This window comes from Balearica regulorum, chromosome 28 (assembly GCF_011004875.1).
Source record: "Balearica regulorum gibbericeps isolate bBalReg1 chromosome 28, bBalReg1.pri, whole genome shotgun sequence".
NCBI classification, from domain to species: domain Eukaryota; kingdom Metazoa; phylum Chordata; class Aves; order Gruiformes; family Gruidae; genus Balearica; species Balearica regulorum.
The window spans coordinates 2503841-2528461 of NC_046211.1; the positions used below are offsets into that span (position 1 = coordinate 2503841).

General features: G+C 50.6%; 1 long non-coding RNA gene across 1 annotated transcript; it reads right to left on the bottom strand.

The window, feature by feature from the left end:
- Window positions 1-198: 198 nt before the first annotated feature.
- On the bottom strand, window positions 199-24621 carry LOC142598537 (uncharacterized). Its single transcript, XR_012832675.1, has 4 exons — window positions 24458-24621; window positions 9141-9238; window positions 8331-8705; window positions 199-564 (listed from the first exon to the last, which is right to left on the bottom strand). It is a non-coding gene; the product is annotated as an uncharacterized LOC142598537 (long non-coding RNA).

The window sequence follows — 24621 nt, forward strand, 5'->3', positions numbered from 1 at the left end:
GCACCCAGAGCACTAGGGTCTTCATCTTCGTTAAAGCCTCCAGGCACGCTCTTAATGTTACCTCTCTAATAATAATATTTCATCTGCCTTATCTGATTAGGTTAGGCTCATTTGATTTTTGCAAAACACCTTTAATCACCTTGCAAATTCCCCATCATTATAAACAGAGCCACCACAAACATTTTCAGCAATCCAAGTTTTATTTTCAGCAATCCTTTTTTTTTTTTTTATATGCAAGAAAGGCAGTAGTAAAAAAAAATAATTTTAAAAATATGAACAAGACAGAGGCTGAGAAAACATTAACAAGGCCCTGTGCTTTCTGCTAAAGTGCCTTCATTTCATTATCATTAAATTTGCCTAGTAATTAGATTTCGGTGCATGAATATTTTAAAAAAAAAAATGTAACAGACAGGCTGTCAAAAAAAAGCACGACAACATCAATTCGATAATTTTTTAGACAGAGACATTCATAAGCAATTAACACAGATTTCCTGGGTTTGGAGACTTTTTTTTCTTTCTTTTCTTCTTTTTTTTTTTTTTTTCTTCCAGCCCTGTGTTCTTCACCTGAAATCAAAAGAAAATCACTGTAAACATCAGCACTTCCATTTCTGCTGGTTTTTTTTTTTTTATTATTATTATTTCCCCGGTTTGCCAACACACTAACATGATCCCAGTGCCATTTTTCCCTCTCGCCGGCCGCACGGAGCCCTCACTTAGCATGCTCCGGCGCTCCTCTCCCCCGCCTCCCACCCCAGCCTTGCTAAACACAGGCAGGCACGAGGTTGGGTCATCCATCAGACCTCCCCACTCCTGCAGGACCAGATTAAATTAAGGTTGCATGAAGCTTCTGTCTTGATCTTCAGGCATTTCTGCTGAAAACAGTGATTTTGATCACTATTTGCATAATTGTACAGTTACGTATTCACCGGGTCCCTAATTATACGATCTGTGTTCGACACTGCTCCAGACGAGGGGAGGTTTGCGAGGGGCATACTAAACCGGCTGCTCGGCTGTTAGCCCCCCGCGCCCCCCGGGCCTGATCCTGGCTCCAGGTGAGCTCCAGTGCATCCCCGTCCTTCCCGCAGCTCCTCCCTGAAGGTTTGTAACCACCAAATCGCGGCGGGGACAACTCCGTCCTTGTCCTCCCCACCCTATTTGGGTGTGAGACACGCACCCAGAGCGATGTCAGCCCCGAACAAGAGGGGGTTGTGGTTGGGATGCTCTACAGGGACCAAAATGACCCCCTGCAGAGCCAACATCCTCCGATTTTCACCCAAAGGGATGCACTCCAGGCGCAGCACCACGCGCCTCCGCCTTGCCCACGCTGCGCATTTCCAACAGGACCAAAAAGTGGATGGAAAACATCGTAGCCCCAAATGTGCCCTTGGTTGTGGTTTTTTTTTTTTTCTCCCCTCCTCAGCAGTCCCAGAAGAACCTCACATGCCAGAAAGAAATCCAACCCGGGGCAGGGTGTTTGCTGGGACGATTCAAGATCTGAGCTATTTTGGAGGTGGGGGTAGCCCAGGGTAGGTTCACTCCGTGCCTGGAACCAGCACAGGTCACAAACTGGATTTCCCACACGACCGCTACGGTGCCACCGACCCCGTGGAGATACCCAGGAAGGAGCCGGTTGCTCCCGATGGGCTTCTCACGCTTGCAGGGTACCAAGTTCCTGCTCCCTCCTGAAATCTTCATTTGGAAAGCAGCAACATTTGAGGGGATTTTATTTCAGACAGAGCTTCCAAAATTCCCAGGTTTAGTCCTAAATCAGGATCAAACACTTGAAATACTCTGGAAAAGGGGCCTTTTTCCTCTGCACAGGAAGGCAGCCTGTCCTCTGTGGACAGGTAGCCAAGATGATCTTTGCAGGTCTTAAAGAACATGCACCAGAGCTAATAAGCACACTGGAAAGAGAAAACAATAACAAAAAAACCCCCAAACCCCAATTATTTGACCTAAACATATGCAGATGTTAAAGATCTGTGTCTATGTTCTTTTTTATTATTGCTATCATCATCATCATCATCATCATCATCATCATCTCTGGCAAATTAAGAATACACAAAACAGCCACACACAAAGAAAATCCTAGACCTCAACTCAGGTCATGCCTTCCTAAAATCTCCTTTGCAAGGTTTTATCGGCAAGAGCAGGGAGTGGAAGCAGTTGGTACAAGCGGCTGAAAGACCAAATCAAAAGCATGTGAGCAGATTAAAGAATCAATCTCTCCGTTTGATGCAGAGGAAATCCCACTAATTATAAAGAAGGGGCTTATTTCCTGGAGTCACTCTGTTTGAAGTCATCAAAACTAGTAATACTTAATTACTCTACTTTATGGAATATATAACATCGAGCCCCTTCTCCCACTCACCAGTTCTCTGATGCCATCGCCGGCGCTGGGGTTTCCAGGGGGTTATGGTGATGTTCCTCCTGTACCTATGCACTTACTTATTCAAATGAAGCCCTTAACAGCCCTCGCATGAGCCTGCAGGGAAGCATTTAAATGTGCTTTAAAAGGAGGTTACAATGAAAAAAAATAAAATATATATATCCAGAGTGATTTAGCCATGCAAGCTACCCGGCTATTATTGCAAACATGTGCGCGTTGTGTGCACGCCGTGCCAGCAAACACCTTCAAAATCAGGTATTTAGAATTAAATCAAAGTGAAGGTATTTGCCTCATCTTGATCCTTGGAAGAGGAAGGGGACCGGCAGCGGTGTTACTGAAACACGGCCCTTGAGCAGCCCTACGGACCTTGCTGAGTAATCTTTCAATCCCAAGTAGCTGAAATCTTGCTTTTCTCTTTTTGGCTTATGGACACGTCTAGATTACATCCATAGATAGAAAAAAAAAAATAAAACCAAAACAAAAATATTCAGGTATTTTGAGGAAAAGAGTGATAGGTAGGCACGGGATCTTCTCAGAATGGGTGTAAAGATATTTAATATCGAGGGCTGTCGGATTTTCCTCATCTTTCTAAGCGGCCGTAGGGCAAACCTGGTCAGGACGTGCTTTGCTCAAGGGTCAACAGCTGCCAGTCTCATAAAACACCACGCTAAAATTCCGGTTTCTGGAGCCGGGTGATTAACAAGGAGGGGAATCGTAGCTTTCATTAAAAAAATAGAGCAATAATCATATTTTTACAGGTTGAGAGAAACCTTGAAAAATGTGACCCAAGAGATTTAGGTGGGAAAAGGCAAGTGAGTGCCTTTTTTTTTTTTTTATTAAGCCTTGCCATTCTTGCTGCAGTCTCAAGGAGAGCTGAATACTCCCACGTGCATCGCTGGCGCTGGAGCTGCTCCCAGGACCTGTGTCCTCAGGCAAAGCCACCCCTGCCAGGGAGCAAACCCTCTCCCAGGATGAGATTTGGGTCTCTAAGCCCATCACTCTTCTAAAGGCAACCTCCAAGGAGCCGGTTTCATGAAGAGCTGCCCGTTTCCATGGCTGGGGAGCACCAGGACAACCCAGGTTTGGGTTTGACTTACTCAGCCCTGGCTGGTTATGAGACTTTTCCCCAAATTCCTCTCTTTTTCCAACTAAATTGGTAAATTTTGGAGGGGAGAGACAGGAGCACGCCTCTTCTTCACCACCTACACACACCTACCAGGGTCTACGGGTGCTACGCAAACAACACTATTAGGAGTAGCAATAATAAATCTTGCTGCTCCGTCCTGGAGTTTCTCCCAAATAAGTGAGTCCAGCTGGGGGATCACACGGAGATGTGGAGCTATGCGCCGCTGTTTGAAATTCTGCAAATACCACCCCGCGTCGGGAACGCCCCAGGAATGCTGCTGCAGAGTCATGAGGCTTCACAGCCAGGAATTGGGGGTGAAAAGGGTTTGGTTTGGGTTGGTTTGGGTTTTTTTTTTTCCTAAGATGGAAAGGGAGGAAATCTGCTAAACCCAAGTTTGACCTGACTGGGAGATGCAACTGGGCTCCACACAAGTTCAGCTGGCCTGAAAAATCCTTTTTAAGATGTCTGAGCTTTGTGAAAACACCAAGCCGGAGCACATCTCTAAAAAAACCCCTCTGCCTGCGTAAGGACCCTCACGATTTCACTGTCGGTGGGAGAACGGGCGAGCGCCACGCTCGGCAGCATCCACGCCACAGGGCTTGGCATCGCGCCACTCCCCGTGCTCACACCTTCCTCGGTGGTTTTTGCAGATAAGGTCCCAGAAATGCCCCAGAGCTGCTGGGCTGTGCGGGACGATGGATCTGCAATGTGGCATCCGCACAGACCCAGAGGAGGACAACTCGTTTTCCAGCCCAGTGACACATCTGCTCTGTGTCCCCAACCCTGCACGGCTCCACCGAGACTTTTTCTGCTTGGGGTTCTCCTTTCGAGAGCGAGCATCCACCTGGAGAGGCACAGCCTGGAGCTCTCTTCACTGCATCTTTTACATGCTTGCATAAAATGAATCAAAATCATATTTCCCTGAGCACCACGGGGAGCATTCCAGCATTTAGCCCCTTGCAGGTGATGGGAATAGTTCGAGCTGGTCCTGAAATAAAACTTTCACATCTCAGTCCCTCTGGAACTGAGAAAAACCCCAAGGTGAGCCTATCACTGATAAATTTTTGCCTCGCCTCTTCAGCTCTAAGGAGGAAAAGAAGGATCCTCTGCGAGGTGAACATCCCCGTCTTTCCTGGCTGGTGAGAGAGCAGCGAGAAAGGAATTGGATTTTATCCAAAGCGGCTTTCTAGGGCTGGAGACATTCTTCCCCGCAATCTATCACAGCCACAGGCAGCAGCGAGGAGCAAACCTGGGTCTGGGCTCCAGGACTCCGTCTCAGCCAAGAGAGCGATGACCTGCTGCGGGTGGGAAGGAGCCTGGGCTGCAGCCCTGCTGCCCCGGGGACGGGCTCTGGGCAGACACACAGACTTACACCACCCTGGTTCTAGCCCCGTCCTCCGTCGGAGCTCCGTGCAGTGCGCAGGAGCACAAACGAAAGTTTTGGGCGCTGCCCTGAGGCCACGGGCGATGGACGTTTTCCCAGTGCAACCTCAGAAAGGGATGCGGCCTCAAGCAGAGGCAATTTCTGTGCCTGGAAAATAAACACACCCGCAAGACTTAAACCTTTCCCTAAGTTAAGCACGAAGACCGAAACGCTCTGCTCGGAGGGGCGCGGGAAGGGGGTCCGGCTCCCCGCTGCCTCTTCCCGGAGGAAGGGGCGAGCAGATCCCCGCGGCCGCCGTCAAGTGAGGACCTCGCTGTAGCCCGGCCGAGGTCTGTTTGTCACTTTTCCTTCATTATTTGCAGTTTGTACACAGGCGTCATTAGGGATTCATTCGGTTTCCCTAGCAGCAGGCATTAGTCTGGCTTCCCTTTCCCCCTTCCCTCGCCAGCGCCCTTTATTTTTAGTGTCTTATTTACAGTTTGACAGAGTAACTGTAACCCTTGCAAGCTACTCCAGCGGCTTTAATCGGGGGAATAATGGGTCCTGTCTGGCGATGAATAGAATTTAGGGGACAGATTGTTCCACACTCGCCCGGTGGGGTAATTTATTTATGTGCGCACTTGTCAGGAGGAGAAAGGGACGGGGGATCTGTATGCGCCGAGGACACTGCCGGCGCTGAAAGGGAAGGGAGAATGGAGCCAAACGCCCCAGATCCTGCTGCCCCCCCCTCCGGCAGCTGAATGCCTCCGGTGGCCGTGAACTTGGAGGGGCCGAAAGCCCCATTCCCAGGCCCTCGGCACGTCAGCGGGGCCGCCGAGCGGCTGGGTTGCCGGCAGCGGGGCTCGGGGCTCCAGATGGGTCCGGCTGCGGCGGGCAGCCCTCCCCGGCACTGCCCCGCATAGCCGCGGCGCGGGGAGCACGTCCCATAGCAACGGTACAGTAGCCGGAGCACAGCGGGGGTCTGGGAAGAGAGGCAAAGCCCTCGGAAAAATACAGGATGGGTCCAGACAATGGCCCTCTCTCATATCATAAATTACACGGCGGCGACAAAAAGGGGACGGATCCTGCCCTCTTCCCTGCTCCCACAGCCCATGCGCTCGCTGGGTGCTGGTGGGCATCCTTGGGCAGGGGGACGGTGGTGGCACAAGGGGTTTCCAAGATGCCACCATCTCCCTCCTAGCCTGTGATATCTCCTGCACCCTTTCCCTGTTCCCCAAAGCGCATCTCCTTCGCTCCGCAGCATCCCTGCTTTCTGCCCCAAAATGCTGCCTGAGCATCCACCGCCTGGGCACCGAAGTCGTCCATCACGCCGTGACTGTGGTCCCTCAGCCGACGCTAACCCTGCCCAGGATCGGGGAGAAACGGCTCCTGGTCCAGAGATGGGACGCTTTCTCCTTCTTCTGCTCTTCAGAGAAAAAGCCCTTTTGCCCCTTTTTCCTCTCTCTGGCTCAAGGTCGGGAACATTTTGCATCTACAGCAGCAGCGTCTCAACTCAGCTTCTCCCAGGAGCTTTTGGCCGGAGCCAGACCCGGCTCCATCGCAGCCATCCCTGGGTTCCCGTGCAAAGCAGGACAGCGGGATCCACCAAGCACCAGGGCCACCTCAGCCAGGCGATGGTCCCCCTTAGCAGAGAGGATTCGCCCCACAGAGACCCCGAGAAGAGGTGGGACAGATGTGCAGGGGTGTCCCTTCGCACCCAGGCATGGAGGTGCTGAAGCTCCACCAGAATTTGTTGCTGATGTCCCTCAAGCGTCTCCCCGCTTGGCACCTTTCCTTTCCAAAAAAGCCTTGCAGTTAGCGTGTAATTACACTTTCTACCTAAGTGAAGACCCTTTAAAAGTTGCCAGTGTGATATAAAACACCCCTGGCCTGGCTACACACTTTTCACACGCGTGTAGCCGTTTTGGCTGCAGGACGAGTTGCCTTCATCGCTCCGTTGGTAGAGTCGGAAATGAAACCGCCACGGCCGCAGACTCCCATCCCTGTTAACAGCCGCCGCGTCGGTACAGAGCATCTTTCTGTTCCTGGGGTTTTACCCGTTTACCGGTGTAGTGGGAGAGATGCTTAGAGCTGGGGGAGTCGGGGGAGTCTGAGCGTGGGCAGACATCCAAGCAAGCACCCAGACCCACCTCACCAATCCCAGGTTCTTCTCCCGCAGGTGAGGATGCTACAAGGACCACGGTTTCTGGCTACATTAGACCTCAAAGCACGCAAGCAGCGAGCTAGTGGATGGCATAGGAGGACTAAACCAGACCAAGATGTCATCTCCAGGCCACGGTGCAGAGAGTACAAAGTCTTCTCTGGATCTCCGCTGGCCGGAGGACATCCCCTGCGATGCTCCTGGCATTTCTCTGCTGCTGCCGCCACGGGACCGAAGGCGATGTGCTGGCTGCTTCGGGAGCAGAGGTCTGACCGATGGCCCCCACGGCTCAGTCCCATGGGTGGTGAGAGTGCCTGGGTGTGCTGGAGCAGGGCTGCACATGGAGGTCTAGCAAGGTGGGGACAACATCTGCCTGGACACCAGGACAGGACCTCACCCCAGGGGCCCTCCACCAGCTCACAGCTGAGGGACACACTGCCCAAGAGCCTATTCCAGGGAAGACCTTCCGCTTGGCAGAGAGATTGAGACATCTCCTTGCTCGGTTGAACTCAAGCCAAGGCAAGAGTCCTTGCACACACTTAAAAAAAGTGAGAAAAAGGTCTTTGCGCCGGAAACCCACGGGGTTTTCACTGCCCGGTGCCATGGGCGAGCGCTCCGGCGGGTGCGGGCAGCTCGACTCACGGGGGTCAAGGGCAGCCCCTGCACCGCTCCGTCCCGCTGCGAGAGGAGAGCGGTGACCATCGGCAGCGAGACCTGCGGCACGATTGCGTTGGGCCTGGGGGGGGGAACCCCCTCGTCCGGGTACAATGACTGTCTATTCTGCTGATCACAAGCCTAATCCTCTTTGGTTTTTAATTGGCATTTGGGCTAAGCTGATTTAAACCTCTTCACCTTGTTGGGTCCCCCCCTCCCCACTTCTTTCTTTTCTTGAGGTGGGTTTTTTGGGTTGGTTGGTTTTTGGGGTTTTTTTTGGACCAAATAACAACGCTACCATCACCAAGTCCCCGGCACAATGACATCTTTGTGCGAGGGTGAGAGGAGAGGAAAGGCGAAGGGAGGGGGAGAAGGGAAATGTGCTGAACCCGCTCAGAAACAATGCGGAGTTTGTGATTCAGACTTGACCACTGGCAAAGGACCCGCTTCAGCTGCGCCTGGTTAATAAAGGCACTGTCCCTTCCCAGCCCCTCTCCCCCTGCCCATCACCTCCGCCTCAGGCCAGCTGCCCACCGTTGCAGGCTCTACCTGTGGTCCCCATCCCTCAACGGACGCAGCATCCCCGCGCCCCGATGCGACCCACCGGAGCGGTACCCGCATCCCACCCCGGTCTCACCAGCAAGGCTCCGGCGTGCTGCCCACGGGGCGATGCGCAGCGGTGGGACAGGGATGTCCCGGTGTCTTCTCTGCCCCATCCGTCCCCAAATTGGTGCTGGCGTCCCCGTGCCGAAGCCCTGCGCTGACCGGCAGCCCCGAGCAGCCTGGATGGATCCTGGTGCAAATCACGATCTACGTCGTGCTCCAGGCCAGGGTCTGCTGGCTGGGGGAGGAAGAGGAGGAGGAGGGTGCAGATGGGATCAGCCATGGTGAGGGGCTTCTGCTGAGGGTACTGCTAGATGGGTCCTGCTGACAGCTCCCACGCGGCTTTTGGAGGGTGGGGTTTTGTTCCATATAACCCCCCACTCCTGGGTTCCTGTTGTAGTGAGCCGATCTGAGTTAAAAACAAAAGCCACAGAAACACCCTTATTACCCTCTTTCCATTTAAAAGACAAAAAAAAAAAAAAAAAAACCAAAGAAACCCAAAGGAGCCCTTTGTTCCTGCGGGTGGGAAAGACACCTCTCACGAGGTTTGAGGATTACGAGTTAACAAACCAGCGATAACAGGAGTTAAACACAGAACAAAATCCAGGGTTGTTCAAGACCTTGGGCCAAGTGAGCGGCGAGGAAGGTGCTGGCAACCGTGGAGCTTTTGGCCCCTCTTTTTCCCCACAATGTGGGTCACCGTGGTCTCGCAGCAGTCCCTGAGCGCTTGCTATAGGGACACCCAGCCCATCCCGGCAGCGTGCCGGTGCTAGAGACTGTCCAGCGTAAGAGCTTATGGGAAGCCTTTAAAAAAAAAAAAAAAAAAAAAGATAAATCCACTTACCGGGCAATTCCCTGTGAACTTTCACTGGGGCCAGAGACCCACGATTCGCCAGCCAGAAAACGAGCAGAGCATCACGTAGGGTGAACCCGCGCTCCTCCCTAGCAGGGAGAGAAAGAAAAGAGGATGGGGACGCGTTAAATGTCAGCCCTGTCCTCCCTCGGCTGGATTACACCAGAACAGGGAGATTACGGCCACGTTCCTGGTAAGGGAAGGAGGAAGAGAGAAGTCAGTTGGAAAATTCTCAGCATCCTTGCGACTTTGCTGGTTTCCAAACCCGAGCCCTGTGGAGATGCCCCAGCGAGTCTCCAGCACCATAGGGAGCGAGAGGAGCCGGAGTCTGTTCCAGGGGGATTTGAAACAGGGGAAAGCTCTCGTGGAACCGTCACCGTCCCTTGTTCCCGCTGAGCGTGGTGCCAGCCAGCATCCTGCCGTGACAATCCTGCCAGCGCCAAGCATTCAGGAATTACAAGGCAGGACTGAAAACTATAAATCTAAGTAAAAAAAAAAAATTATTTTTTTTTTGTGTGTTTCCCTCCTCATTTGCCTTCTGGGGAGCTGTGTTCTCCAGGCTTCCCTCCCTGACCAGCACAGAGGCTGCTCCACCAAGGCACTTGAAAGCCAAACCCAAACCCAGCGGCACCCTGTGACCAGAGGGATTTATCCAGACACCGAGAAAGCCGGGCTGCCCCGGGGCGCTTTGCCATGACCGGGCCAGGAGGGATCCATCACCGGTTGAAGCCATGTTGAGGGAAGATGCTTGGCTCAAAGGCAGAGCCCAACGCGCTGCATCCCTGTGACCTCAACCCCAGCACTGCGGGGTTTTCCCCTTGGCGACGCAGTGGGAACCAGCAGCATCCCCGCCTAAAAATAGCAAAAATCGAGCAGCCGCAACCCTCGTGCTGCCAGCCACTGCTCCGTATTGCTTTGGAGCATCTTTACAGAATTATTTTTTATTTTAATAGTATATTAATATTCCCTTTATATATTTTTCATCTGTATAAACTCTGCTTTCATCCACAGCTATTCACAGGCTGCACATCGATTTAAACACCCAGTGCAGAATTTACTTGGCTCGTTTAATAGAGGAAGGCGCTTGGGCCAGAGAAAGAGCCTTTTCTCCTGCCCATTAGTCCCATAAATCATTGATAACGCTACAGAAATCAGAGAGACAATCCGATTCTGTGGAAATTAAGTGATGAAGAGCGAGTGAGTGGCACTGGTGGGAGCAGAGCCGGGATGCCCAGATCCATCCTCTCCTTCCAGCCCTACTTCTGACCCATTAATGTGCCCCATTCCAGGGTGAGAATGAGAAAAAAGGAAGAAAAAATAAAACCAAACAACACCCCCCCCCCCCCAGTGTGGACCAAAGGTTATAAATAAAAGCAGTGAGAAATCAAAATCAACTAAGTAGGTGCAGCTTAGCCAAATAGCTAAGAGCCTTAGCGCATTTTTACAAGCTTTAGGGAAGTGTTTCCCATTCCTGAACAAGCAGGTTTGGCAGGCGGAGAGGAGCACGCGGCTGCAAACCCTTCGCTGTTGGGGCTGGATCTGCCGGCGGGGCCAGGGAGACCCCCACAAGCTCGCAGGGACCCCCCGCTGCTTCGGGTTCGGAGCATCACCGTCCATGGGGGAACGGCGGCGGAGGCCACCGGAAGGGATGCGACGGTGACGGTCACCACTTGTCCCACCTTCCACATCCCACCGGGGACCGGGATTGAGCCGAGCAGCGGTTCCCCGTGGGGATGACCCCAACCAGGAACGTTTGGGGCTCCAGCATCAGCCCAGGGGGGAAAAAAAAAAAAAGAGGGAAAAAAAAAAGTGATTTATTTTTCTTCTAAGAATAAATTTCTGGTTATTTTTAATCTGCTTTCAAAAATTCTCGTCCCACCAGGGTTAAACTCGCTCAGCGTATTTAGGCTTGTAAGTTTTCTAGGTCTCATGGCAACAGAGGGATGGGGAGAAATTAAAAAGAACAACAAACCCGGCCTCGTATAACACCAAGATTTTCACCTAAATCACAAGCCTCTCACAACGGGATCGTCAAATAAAAACACCCCAAAATATTTCAAGTGCTGTAGTAAAATTAATCGGTTCACACCCCACCAGGTTGTATGTTGTATAAAGTGATTTTTTTTTTTTAATTTTTTTTTAATTTTTCCCCTCTCTCATATTAACCTTAGTGCAATAACTTCCTACCCACAAATCTTCTGGACCGGGTGAAGCCTCTCACACCTCTGCTCATCACACACAAGAAGGGGATGAATTCTCTCGTTTTTCACATCTCTTTTTTTTTTTTTTTCCCTTTCTAAACAGCCATGAAATGGTCTCAGCGACAGAAAAATGAGTTTATTGAATTTTTCTGGTCCAAAAAAAAGGGGGGGAAAAAAAATTTAAAATTAAGCAGCTGTTTCCCTAATACTATTGCAATACACAAAGAATTAAATGACATCTATTGCGACTAGGAAAAAAATTCTGCAGCCGAGCCTCAAAACCCACAATATCCCCATGTGGCATGGAGGTCATTTTAAACGATAATTAAAACAAAACAACAAAAAAAATTTGGTAAAAAAAGACCGTACTCTCGCCTTCAGTGCCATCCCCGCTGCAAAAACCGAAGGTGAAACAAAAGGAGGTTCATTTTTTTGGGTGTGGATTGGTGCTTTTTCACACGGCCGGGGGGGGTGTTTCGTGGCCACGACGCCCCGTGCCAAGACCATCGCCGGCGGGAAAAGGAAAATCCCCGTGGCCGAGGCCGGGACGAGCGACCCACGGAGCCCGACGCCCCACGGCGAGGCCGTGGTACCCAGCGGGGCTGCGGTCAGGATCCATCCCCATCCCCGGGATGCTGCGGGGATGCAGCCGACCGCGTGGCGAGGACCAGAGGGAAAGAGAATCGGCCATTTTACACATCGGCTGCCTAAAATGGTGGCTCCCACCTTTTTTTTTTTTTTCCTTCTTTTTTTTTTTTTTTTCCCATTTTTTTCCCCCCCTTTCTGCTACCGTTTCAACACGCATGCACCCGCGGGGAGGGGAGGGAGAGGGGCCGCGGCCCCCCGCGTGCGAGGGCGCTGGGAACGGGAGCCAAGATGGAATTAAGAGGGAGAAATTAAAGGAGGGGAAGGGGGGGAGAGGGAAAAGGATGCGCTTCGCCTCGACACGGCCTATCCGCCGTTGGCTTTTGTGCGCCTCGCGGAAGGGAGATGCAGGAAGGCATCGAGGGGGGGAAAAAAATGGGGGGAAAGAAGGGAAAAAACCAAAAATAAATAAAAAAATCAAGAGCTTTCGGATGAGGATGGCGAGGGGCAGGGATGCGCGTGGGGTGCGGGGAAAAAAAATCTTCCCTTCTTTCTTCGCCGACCCCCCTTCGCCCTCCCCGCAATCCCGCTTTGACTTTTCCCACAGAAGTAGCCAACCTCCAAGAATGCAAATGACATTCATTATGCAAATGCATGCAAATCAGGTTTAACTATCGGAAGAAGGGCTCGGAATTTCTAATGGGTTAACTCTTTCGCGCACAACCCAGGATAACAAGAGCCCCGTGTCTTCCTCGGGGCTTTGTGCTTCCTTGTCCATCCCTGGGCACCCCGACCCGCACCCCTCGGCGGGTGCCCCGTGGTCCCCAAGGAGGGCGTCGGGTGGAACAAAGCATCAGGGAGAGGGAAAAAAAAAAATCCAAGAATAATAATAAAAAAAAAACCCCATTGGCGTGGGAGCGGCTGCCCCTTCGTTAAACACGCTGGCAGGAGACGAGACAAAGCAGGCTTAAATGTAGAATTAGGAGGGGGGAAGGAAAAAACAAAAAAAGAGAAAAATAAAAATAAAAAGATAATATGGAAAAGGAAAAAGAAAAAGGAAAAACAAAAAAAAGGAAAAACAAAAAAGGAAAAGAAAGAAGAAAAAAGGAAAACAAAACAAAAAGAAAAAGGGTGGAAAAAGGGAAATATTATTTAAAAAAAAGAAAAAAATTATAAAGAAAAGGGAGGGAAAAGCAGGCCGCTCTCGGCAGAAGGTGAAACCCTCCCCGTGATGCATCGGCAAAGGGTGATGGCAGCCACGAGGGTTCGGCTGTTTACATCCAACCCGCTCGCCGGGACGGGCACAGAGCCACCGTCTCTTCGTCTGATGGGAAAAAAAAAAATAGTCAGAAAACACACCGAAATCCCATGCTTCAGGATTTTTTTGACTTTTGCATTGAGAAAAAAAAAAACAAAAAACCCTTAAATGACAGAGTTTCCTTCAGGGCCCTGATCCGCATCCCTGTGACCCGCCCCGGGATGCTCCGAGGGGATGGGAAACGCGCGCGGCATCAGCAGCGTGGGACCACCGCCCCGCTCCTCCAAAAAACCTCTGGAAAAAATCCCAATTCTCCATCCCAGCCCTGAAAACGCAAAGGCCTCGGTGCTGGGAAGCGAAACAGAGAAATCCCGAGTGCATAACCTCGTGCTCAAACGTAGAGATTGCAGGAATTAGGAATATTACAATGAGCTGTAAAGCTGAGAAATAGATGCATTGCATAATTCTGAATATTTTATAGCGATGCTGTTATTGATTAGCAATAATAATGCATTTTAATATTATTGCTGTGTTTTGCCTAAGAATTACGCCTCATCTGCACTAAAATCGCCTGAATTTTCTGTTATTTTCTATAGCTCCTTCCAATATCCATATTTGATTTTTTTTTTTTCCCCCCCATCTGCTCAAAAACTCTTGTTATTTGAGCTGGAAGCTGTTGGGGGTGGGAGCAATAATCCGTGCTAGGGCAAGAATTTCCCAAATTTTAGGGGTTTGGTTAGAGACACCATAAAAATGATGGTTTTATGGGCGGTCTGGTGCACTCTGAAATGCAGGAACCCAGAACTACTGGCCAGTTATTAAAAAAATAAACCTTTTTATTTCATTAATCTGGTCCCATCCTGGTAAGGCCTCTGCAGAGTGTAAAAGAGGTTTGGCAAACCTTGAGTATCCAAAAAAAAACAACCCCAAAAAAGTGAGCCAGCCCCTTCCCTACTAAACAAAGATGAGGGGGGGGGAATAAATTAATAAATAAAATAATAATTAAAAAAACCCAAAAAACAGCAATTTGGGTGGGTTTATTTGTCTTCTGGCCTCCAGCACGCAAGCAGCTCGACATCTGCGAGCCTTGCTCTGCTCCCTTCATCTGCCTTTGACCCCGAACCCCAATTTCCAAGTTCACACATAATTCCAAACCTGGAATTGGGTGATTATTTTTTTTTTGGAGGGGGGGGGTGAGGCACTAATTATTGAATATTCTATTTTAAAAAAATAAAATAAATAAATAGAGGCAGAGAAAGCCAAGCCCTGTGCAGAAAAAAAGGGCTGGAGGGATGCTGGTGGGTGCTCCAACCGGCGACGCTCGCGCCGACAGCTACTTATCGCTAATGACTAATACGCAACATCATTATCATATCACAGTGCTGAGAAAGCAAACTTTAATGCTTTCTTACGAGCACACAAATAGCATGTAAATTGTCATTTACCCAGGCCGGTAACTAGTTGGGATTCACTTTAGCAAATACCTGGTGGCAAAGGCATCGCGGGAGCTGCGGCGGGACGGACTTCGGGCTGCTGGAAAGAAAACCAAGTTTGTGTTTTTAGCACGGTGCCGGCAAGGAGTGTTGGCAGAAATGACTTGATTTCTTAAAACCTCCCTCGCGGACTCACGTGAAGTGGGGTTAGGCACCATTTTCAAAGGTGATTTTTAAATTTTTAATTTTTTTTTTTTTTTAAAAAACGGCTCCCTTTCATTCACCTCTCTTTTTCTTCACCTCCCATCTCTACCAAATTTCACTATTCACATCGACAAACCTATTTACTCTGGTTTTTTCCCCATCCTTGATGTACGTCTTTGGCTCTGGACTACTGCAGCCTTTGGGCGCGGGGTGGGAAAAGAGATGCTGTGGACATTTGCAGCCTTTACATCACCCTATCGAAAAAAAAAATAAAAAATTCAACTTTCAAAATGTTTTAATCACTTTGCATTAGAAACTGACTGCCAAATAACACACGCTGGGAGTGTTTATCCACACAGGGGGTGGAATGGAGCCTGGCAGCTTTGACAGCGATTCCTTGTGCTGGGAAGAAGGAAAAATAAGAGGGGGGGGGGGGGAAAGAAAAAAAAAAATTACAAAGGAAACCTATTTCTTGACAATACTTTCAAGCGGCCTCTCGACGAGGCCCAGGGGCTGCTCGTCCCAAGAGAAGCGTGCATCGGGACCAAAGCGGCCGGGGCGCTCGACAGCCGAGCATCCCCCGGACAGCCGCTTCCTTCCCCATTTCTACCACCAGCCATGGAACAAGCCACAAACAACTGCCCAGCCTTTGCCACGTGCCGGGCCATTTTCTATCAAAGCGCCCTGTTTTTCCCCCAAAATACCCCCTCATTTTCCCTCCTTGCCAGAGGGGGTGATTTCCAGACGGGATGCTGAGCGCTGGGTTTTGCACGGAGCTTTTCCTAAGCCCCGCCGTGGAGAGAGAAAAAAAAACCAAAACCACAGGCTGGTCTTTGAACAAATCCAGCATCAGATCATGAAAAATTAGCAAAGGATGGAAAAAAAATCTCCTGGATAGAGACATGTGGAAACACCAAGTCCTCGGGACGCGACATGGAGCAGCAAGAGGGTGAACGTCCCCGAAGGCTCCAGTCGGGTGCCCCAAACCAACCTTCCCAGCGGAGAAGAGGTTTAAAAGTCCTAAAACGCTGCAGCAAACCTCTTGGTTTTCCTCCCAAGTAGGATCTTTGCGGGATTTTTTAAGAAAGATTTGGGACTATTAGAGGTAGCAGGCGGCTTCCCTCCTGCACGCTCGCAGGGTCACCAGTGACCAGGAATTAAAGCACTTTAAGGGAGAATCCTGACTTTTCACGACTCCGGTCAAAGGCAAGAGGAAAAGAGGAATTTTGTAGCGGCGACTCAAACCGCCATGTGGGAGCGGATGCTCGTCACCTCGTGGGATGCGACGGGATGTGGAAGCGCCCTTAGACCACCAAACAATTTCCCCTGGGATCGCAGAGGGGATTTGGGGGTTGATTATCGGGCCTTAAAAAAGCAGGAGGCAAAGGTTCTCAATACTGTTATTTTTGGAGCCAAAAGACTCCGGAAATTGTTGGTTTTAACCGATTTTAACTCATCTCACCATGCCCTTTTTTTAAAGCCAGCTCACCAACCTTTCCAGGGCCGGATTTTTATTATTTTTTTTCACCATACTCAATTTTCCAGAGACTTCTGCTGCTAGCCCTCCGAAAAACCCACAAAGAAACAAACCCCAAGCCCACCACCCTTTTTCTTTTTTTTTTTTTCTCTTCTTTCCCCCTTCATTTTCCCAAAGAACCAGGAGGCGTGAGCACTCGAGAGTCAAATTTGCCCAGGACCCGCGTCCCTTAAGAAAGCACGGCTCATTCGCCTTCCACAAACTCCGCAGCGGCAACAAAAGTCCCTTTCAAGCCCTTCCAGACGCAAGTCCTTCAGCTCAATTAGTCAGGCACACAGAGACACAAAAAAGCCTCCCATTCAGGCTAGTGGCTGGCTGTGGAGGACAAGGGCGAAGAAAGGATCTTTCTCCCACGCTTTCACTGGGTGTCATAACAAGCAGAAAGCCCTCTTACGGGGGGATTATTGGAGATAAGAGCCCGACGGAGGAGCTGGGGAAGAAGCTGGGGTTGGAAAAGTAAGGGAGGAGGGGATGGGGTTTGGAGGATGCGGCTCCCAAGGTGGGGTGAGAGCGGGCGCCGATGGCATCGCGCTCCATCGCGAGTGGTTTTTTTTAAAAAAAAAAATAAAATAAAAATTACAATATTTCCTCCCCCCCTCCCGCCCTGCCCCGGTACACACACGCGCAGAATAATCCCGGTTCTCCATGGCAACCTGCTCCCGTGGCCATCCCTCGCACCGGAGGAGGGAGGCAGCTTGCCTTCGCCCCGGCCTTGCCGCCGGCTTGTCCTGGTGTTGGCAAAAGCCTCGGCCGAAACGGGCAGCGGGGCCGGGCAGCGCAGGCAGGTCTCCTTTCGCTCCCTGCTTCTCCAAAAAAAAAAATAAATAAAAATCAATGGTTATCTTGAGCAAAGAGTGGCGAGAAGGTGCACAGCTCCGTGGCAAAGCTCTCCCTCCAGAAACCCACCCAGCCCTGCTGATGCTCCTAGAGATGGGTGGGTTTAAGATTAAAAAGAACTTTTTTTTTCCATTTAAAAAAAAAAAAAAAAGAAAAAAAAGGCGGGGGATTGGTGGGTTTTGTTGTTTAAAGCCAAAACAAAGGGGAAGAAGGGAGAAAATTCTCCAGAGAATGGGGTTTGTCTGCAAAATCCCGAGGAGGGTCGGTGGCCCGGGGCCACCCGTGCCCTGCGGTACCCATCCAGCCCGGCGGAGCATCCCGAGCCCCCCAAGCTCCCAGCAGGCAGAGGGGTCAAACCCTGCACCTCCCGGCCGAGCCCGAGCAGGTAGAAAAGTCTTCTGGATCCCAACAATGCCTCGTGGGATTAATCAAAATTCCCGAGTGAATTACGTGCCTAATTCCCTTGAACAATCAAAGTTATATCCCAATTCCTCACGGCTTTTCCATTGACTCCATACGCGGCTGCGGAGGCCGGCACGTTTCTAGCTCTTTTCAAAGACACTATTCCTCTCCCGAAACAAGGGGCACAGAGGCAAATTCAAAGCAAACGCTAGAAAATTTAGGGTTTGGGGTTTTTTGGTTTTTTTTTTTTTTTTCCTCCCGCTCATCCCCGAGCCCTTACAGATCGCCGCTGCGGGATGCTCCGAGCACCATCGAGGAGCGGATGACAAGAACATCCAAGTTTAGTGACGTTTTACAAGGATCAGAGAGAGCATAGAAACTCTCCAGCTCGGGGACGGAAAGCTGAGAAACTCTCTCGGAATACATTATCCCATAATTGTAGGGTTTCAAACACTTTCCTCCCAAGCAGCTGGTGCCTGCTGATGCCAGAGAAAGGTTATCTGGCCCAGATGCATTCCTGCCCGGCTCAGCCCAGGAATCCCTAAACGATCCACTCCTAGGAAATACGTTAAAAGCTCAATATTTCACTCTTACCCAAAATAGCGGGTATTTACTGAAAGTCAGAGGGGAGGAATGGGTGAAAGAAGGCAGGGTCCTCAAGGAGAGCTCTTCCTCCTTTCCAAAGGGCACCCAGTGCCTCCGAAAGGGCAACGAGGATCTGGGGGATCCCTTTCCCCCCAGCATAGCTCACACACTGATCCAGGAGATTTTTTTTTTTGTTATTATTTTTTTTTCCCCCTAAAGGGATGAGTTTTGAGCTTCCAGCATGCAGGCACTTGCTGAAGGTCAAATTAAACCTGGTTTACCTGCATCGACCCGAGCGATGCGAGGGCACAGGATGAGCCAACAGCCCCCCCGGAGCCACATGCATCCCACCACACCAATGAATATCCAATCTTTTTTTCATTCCCAACACTTACTAATCAGCTTTTTGCTTTTTTTTTTTTTTTTTTTACCTCTGAGAGCCTGCATTTTCTCTCTATCCCAGAGCAAGCTCCACCTCGTGCCCTCCACCTGCCTGTAAAAATCCATCGCACGAGACCAAGCAGTTAAACCCAGCAGATGCACCCGATGGGGATGCTCCCTCCTCCAGCACCAGCATCCTGGCACTACCCCCTTTGTCCCTGCTCCGGCAATACTAAAAGCCCTGAAAGTGGAATTAAAATGATTTTTACACCTAGGCTGGGCTGTCAAAGCTGAAGCTCAGACCACGGCCGTCACCGCCGGGTGAGGATTACACAGCTTAGCTTTACGGTTACAGATGCCGGGTCCAAGTCTGGGCTCAGCCGTAGCAGGAGAAATCCTGGAGTTATACGGCAGCACGAGACTGCGAGCCACTGATAACCGAAGATGGATTCAGCCAGGAGCACCGATCCAAGACCTCCCCGCCAGCCCTGCAGACTTCAGGACATCAGGACATCCCCCTCCAGCCCCATCCCGGCACCGGGATTTGGGGGGGTCCCTCGCCGCGGTTGGCACAGGGCTCCTGAACCCAAAGTCCCCAAAGACTTCCCAGCTCTTTTTCTGCAAAACTAACCGCGGCCGTCACAGCTCTGCGGGTGGCCGCATCCTGCCTGCTCCAAAGCCCATCGGCATCACCCTTTGCCCCTGCGTCTGGGGACAGGCAGCGAGCAGGGAGGCGTCGGGACTCACACGCACACGTCCCTTCCGATCTCCGTCCCTGAAAATTCTGCAGGGCAAGCCAGAACGCGGCCCCCAGGACTATTTTTAGGGGTGTCCCCCCCGCCCCTGCCACGCTGGCACCGCTGTCACGCACGGGCCAGCAAAACCTCCGGCGGCAGCGGCAGGTGACGGGGACAGGCGATGCTGCCAGCGCAGGCGGCGAGCGCCGCGGCTCCGCTTTCACATCCAATCACCCCGGCTGCATCTGAGCGACCTGCCCGCTGGCGGGCCGTCTCCTCCGAGCAGCCTGAAGACCACAGAGCTCATCATTTTCCTTCCAGCTGTCCTCCCCCCCGGGGCACTGCCAGCCGTTTTCCTCGGGCAGGGTGCAGGAGAGCCGTCCGGTTCCATTTGCTGGACACCCAACACCACGTTTGTACCCTGGGATGGGGTGTGTGTGGGGGGGGGTGTTGAGAAATCCCCTCTCCCTTTAGCTCCTGCCAGACAGACACCGGCGCCGGACACCCCAAAGCCATCGCAGGTCGTCGCAAAGCACCTTGCGAAGCGCCGCGCGTCGGCGGCCGGACCCGCATCTGCAAAGCCACGGCGGGGCCAGGGGTCAGCACGAAGAGGCAGCTGCCTGTACCCCTCCTCCGGGCCGTGCACCGAAACAGGGGTGCGGGGAGGGAGGGGGGGATCCCCAGAGCTCCGACGGTTAATTCAGAGCATCGCCCCGGCCTCCGTTCCCACACACCCGCCACTCGCTGAAATTAAAGCAGGGCCTGATCTGATTCCTATGGCGGCTTAGCGCGCCCACTCAGCCGGTTTATCATAATCCCGACATAAAAATCGCTCCCTTGAAAACGCTCGGGGGTTTTGAAGCCCTGATTGTTTGAAGAGGAAAGACTCTGTTCTCGGCACAAAGACGAGCTCCCCTCTCAGCCCCGGTCCGGCGGCTGGAGGCTTCAATAAGCATTTTTGACCCTTGGAGGTACCGGAGCTTTATGCTTTCTCTCGGCACAGAGATCACCCCCAAACCCAGCCTGACAAGGGGTCCCGGACCGCGCGGCACAAGGACCCGACACCCCCAAAATCTGGGATCGATGCTGGGAACGAGCCGCCGCCGCCTGCCAGCCTTGCCTCGAGAGCACCTTTAAAAACCATCCCGCCTCCCGTGCAAATCGGGCTGCGATCGCTTGGAGGAAGGAAATACATAAATGTATTTCCAAAATATATAGATATACGCACATATATATATTATATCTATGTGGTTTCTTTGTGGTTGCACTGTAGTGCCGTTCCACACCTGCCCAGCCCACGGCGTGCGGGAGCGCACGGGGCCCACAGGACCGCGGCGGGAGGGAGATGCTGGGTGGGGGGAAAAGGGGCAATTCGTGCTCTGTGGAGACCTCGAAGGGCTTGAGCCATTAGGGCCTCCTTTTGTTTTCAGTTTAAAATTGTAAAAAGCCAGCAGAAAATTCCTTCAGTCAGGAAATGTCTGCTTTCCTCAAACACACACACAAAAAAAAAAATCCCAATTTTTTAAAAAAATTTTAAACTATTTCTCACAGTTCAGGGCTGAGAATTTGCTAATACTATTTATAAAAAAAAAAAAAAAAAATCTTTTATCCTTTGCAAAGAAAAAGTTAATATCCGCTGGCAGCATTGACCAGCACGAGTATTTCTGCCATGGACGTTTGCCAGCGCCCGACCCGCTGTGCCGGCCGCAGCGCGTCGTTCGTACGATGAGAGTGGTGCGAAGGGGCTTTGGACTCCAACTGATCTGCTGCATTTCTGCATCCCTGGCATAAGCATTAAAGACAGGAGCTAAAGGCGACTCAGTCGCAGGCTCTTTCCTAGCTGAAAATGATATATTGAATGAAATGAATAATTTTCAATAATTGTATAGACTCGTTCTTCTCAATGACACCGAATCATTGAAAAATTAGTATACCATTTGCTGCTTGCTTTTTTTTTTTTTTTCTTCCCCTCCAAACTCACTGCTTCTAAGCATGAAAAAGAATGTGGAGAGCTAATCTCTCAATACAGAACATGCAAGCATATCTCCTATTAACGTCTCCAGCAGTTATGTAGCCATAAGGAAGAACAGAGTAGACAGTGCTGAGTGTTAACCAGTCAAATCGTAGTGGCCAAGCAAGCTTAAACGGCCACACGTAAGCCGCAATTTGGATCAACGTCATGCCAACACACCGGGCTTTCTTATTGCTAGTATACTCCAGTAGGAAATTGGGGAGAAAAAGGGGAAAAAAAAAATTAAAAAAAAAAAATCAGCTGTTTCCAAGATTATTCCAGTTTATGTTGCCAAAGGCCTTCAAGGAGCCAAGCAGCCAGTCCCGCCGCTGGGAATGGTCACCCACCACATCAAAAATCCGAATTAACAGGAAATCTCCACCCGCACGGAGCGCGACCGGGTCCGACAGCACCCCCAGACCGAGAGCCCCGAGGGACCCACCCGACGCTCTTGTCCCCGCCAGCGAGTGGGGTGAAACCGGGTCCCATCCGCCCTGCCAGGCCGGGAGCACAAAGGGATGGGTGAAGACCTAGAGACGCTTTAGCCCCGTGGTGTCACCACGTCCCCAAGCTGAAGGGGGGGTTCACCACCATTTTAAAGGGCACTTTTCACAGCGGGGAATGAGGTGCACGAGCTCTGGAGAGCCAAGTCAGGCACGACGGGCTTTAAACCCGTCCCCTCCATCACCAACCAGCACGGGCACCTTCTGCCCCTGGATCTGGCCCACCGCACATGGGCTCCCTACGCTGCGGGTCGCTAAATTCCCTGCTGAGTTTCGCCCTCGTCCCAATTCGCATCCCCCCATTCCTGCTCATGCCTTTGTTATACCTAAGCAAGTGACACCATCAAACATCAGCCTATGGCGGTGCCGCCTTGGCCCCGCACAGACCACGATTGGTCACCTAGGAACACCAAAAGATGATCACACAGCATCGCTTCCAGCCCCTGATTGGACAAAAGGCGCTTTTTCTTCCCCCCCCACTCTTGAACAAAGACACCGGCCAATGGTGGATGGCACATGGCAGCTCACCAGTGCTCACCCAGCAATAAAAGTCCCTCGTTCCCCGCGGACTCGTCCCCGGGCGAGCCACCGCACCCCTTCACACGAGGACTTACGGGCCACCGCTCAACGCCGGTGTCCGCCCGCAGACACATCCCAGCCTGCAAGGCTGGCAGGCGCCGGCTCGACCGGCAACCCTTCTCTTCCCGGCTTAGTCTGCCTCGGAGGGATGAAGGAGGAGAGCTCCACGCAGTGACATCCTGCTGCCACCAAAGCCAAGGGCGTCCAACTTCATCCCACAAGATGCTTGGGGTGTGAGCATCCATGGAGGATGCTCTCCCCCTTTCCATGGAGGATGCTCTCCCCCTTTCCACGGAGGATGCTCTCCCCCTTTCCACGGAGGATGCTCTCCCCCTTTCCACGGAGGATGCTCTCCCCCCTTTCCACAGCCCAAGGCTCAGACACTTTCTAGAGCTGGTTCTCTGTTGCCCTGTCCTCTGCAATGTCCTCCTCTGGCTGGGGATGAACCACCAGGCCAGGAGAGCGGCAGCAAGGCAACAAAGACCAGGGAATAAAATAAGAGCTTGTAAAAACTTCCCTACGCCCCTGCCACTGCCGGTGTGGGCTGCAGGAGCAGCGCCAGGAACAATAGCAGCACCTAGACGAACCTCGAAGGGAAGACAGCAAGGAGGTTTTCCTTAAGCTTCCCCCAAGCAGATCATGGTAGGGAGTTCACACAGGAACTGAATTATTCTGAATTACAGGCCCATGGGTGAGGGGGGGGGAAAAATCTTGTTTATTAATTTAAAGTAGTCGTATGAGCAGGATAAGTCTTTCACGTTACACCCAGAACTACAGCCTGTCCCTGGACAGGGTACCAGGGAGAGTTTCTTCTGTCTATTTTTTTATTATGGTTTTTTTTGTTAAAGATCCTGATGAACACACAAGCGAAACGAGCGGGTCCAGCACGGGTCAAAAGTCAGCTTTTTTTTTTTTTTCCCCCCCTCACCTTTTGCAAAAGGGTTTTCATAAAGTTGCAATGCTATAATTGCTCCTTTCCAAAATTAGTTCGGGTGCTGTCACCCATATTTGTTCTTTATTATTATGAATTTTTTTTTCCTTGGAATCACCGTTCTGAGATTATATATTAGCTTAATCCATCACAAGATCTTTGTGTTCTTCTAAGCAACATCAAGACACCTTTCCAAATAGCTTGCTGTATTTTGCAGGTGGCACCTAAAGCAACCAGTCTGACCATTAAAAGCCAGTGGGAAGCACCCAGTTCACCTCTTTGACCCAAAATTCCTTTCTACAGTAGAGTGGATTAAAAAAAAAAAAAAAAAATCTCAGTTTCCATAAGGAAGAGGTTGACATATAATCCATGCAAGGGGGTAAGGACCAGCATAAATTTGCAGAGAGGATAAATTAGACAAAAATCAACTTCCCCCATTAGTCTCACGCAGTTTCATACACAAGTTATATATATATATATATATTTTTTTTTTTTTTTTTTTTGGTAAATCCCCAATCTTGGAATCTTGAGTCCATTCAAAGAAATGTTCATAGACAAAGGGTTAAAAGAAGAAAGCAAGCATTTGAATAGAGGTACTAGGGAAGAAAAACAAAGAAAACTGCAAGAAACCATTTTCCAAATCACCATATCCTTCTTTCTAATCCTGATAGCAAGTTATATCTGTCAGAGGAGAAAATTAAACACAGATAGGAAATGGGGGGGGGGGGGGGGGGGGGGGAGAAAAAAAATAATAAAATCCAGCGCTCGTATTTGCAAAACAACCATTAATAAACATTGCTCTGTTGCTGCTTTATTAAACAGATAATCCAACACGGTAATCTGTATTGATTTATGGATTCTCTGATGCTATACGACTGGTTACGCAATGAAAGTTCATCCTTGATCTGTAGTCTGTGTCCTGGACTTAACTAATTCATAATCTGATTGGAAGTTTTACTTTGTTAATTCAATTAGAGTTAACAGCCGAAGAGAGAGCGGCAACATCCCCTTGTCTTTCTCAAGACAGACGTTTTCTTCGCATGCACAGAATGAGTAAACTCTTTCTAAAAATCATAGGAGGTAAATAGGCTCTTTTAAGGGAAAAAAAAAAAAAAAAATCCTACCTCGGGTTTTAATTCCAGTCTCAAAAAGTTGTCTTTTTTTCCCCAGTTTTTTTTTTTCCGCCTCTCATTTCCTTTCTCTTCCTTTTTTTTTTTTTTTTCCATTTCATTTTTTTCTTTTCCTCCTCTTCCTTTTGATGAATTTCCTTTCTTCTCCACATCCTCCT